Source organism: Ipomoea triloba, chromosome 2 (assembly GCF_003576645.1).
Source record: "Ipomoea triloba cultivar NCNSP0323 chromosome 2, ASM357664v1".
NCBI classification, from domain to species: domain Eukaryota; kingdom Viridiplantae; phylum Streptophyta; class Magnoliopsida; order Solanales; family Convolvulaceae; genus Ipomoea; species Ipomoea triloba.
In genome coordinates, this window is record NC_044917.1 from 4,670,347 (window position 1) to 4,671,324 (window position 978).

Sequence of the window (978 nt, forward strand, 5' to 3'; positions counted from 1 at the left end):
TTTGTTGCAGATGTTGAAACTACTAAAGCTGTAAATGTCGAAGAAATTTCAATCGTAGTTATAGGGAATGATACCAGACCATCCAAAGGACTTTGGAATTTCGAAATGGTTTCTAAATACTTCCATCTGCCTATGAATCAAGCGGTAAAAGAGTTAAAGATTAAGAAAGCTTCTTTGAAGAAGATATGTAAGAAGGTTGAAATTGATGAATTGCCATATAAGAAGCTGCGTACCTTGGAGCGATTAGCAAAAAATGTCGAAGGGAATACTGATCATAGAGAAATTATAAATGAGCTAGAAAATCAAAGGGAGCAAATGTTAAAGGATCCTAATCTTCAATCAGGCATAGAAAGAAATTATAATCATAACATCTCTTTATTTCCTATATTCGGCTGAAAACCAAACAAATGATCTATCAACCAAATGGTTTTAGGATTCCATTTTACTTTTGAAATTCGCGTGTGAATATTTTTTTTTTGGGGATAAATTTAGCATGATTAATGACATCCGACAAAGAACTATTGCGCTTGTGACAACCTCACATAAGCACTTCATGGTTGGACTATATTTACATATAATAACTTTTTAACTGTTTTACTTTTGTCACACTTGGACAATTAGCCGACATAATTGATTTAAAATTTGGCACGATTGTCAAGTGTACTGTTTTTTTTTTTTACGATTCAGATGCGACCAATTACTTTCGATCGTGAGCTGTTTGTTTTTTGACAAGCTTAATATCTGACATCATTGAAAGGTATGTTTGCTATTTCAAATCTCAGAATCTCCATCATTTACTATCCTCAATGGTGTTTTACCTTATTCTTTGTCACTGAATTATCTTTTTCTATTCTCTCTTTGTTTTTGAACGTCATTTTTTCAAAAAATGGCGAACCAAGCTTATTTTCCAGACCAATTTTCCTACACCACTTATGATATTGCTAGGTATTCCTTATGGGATGATACGGCATACCCAGC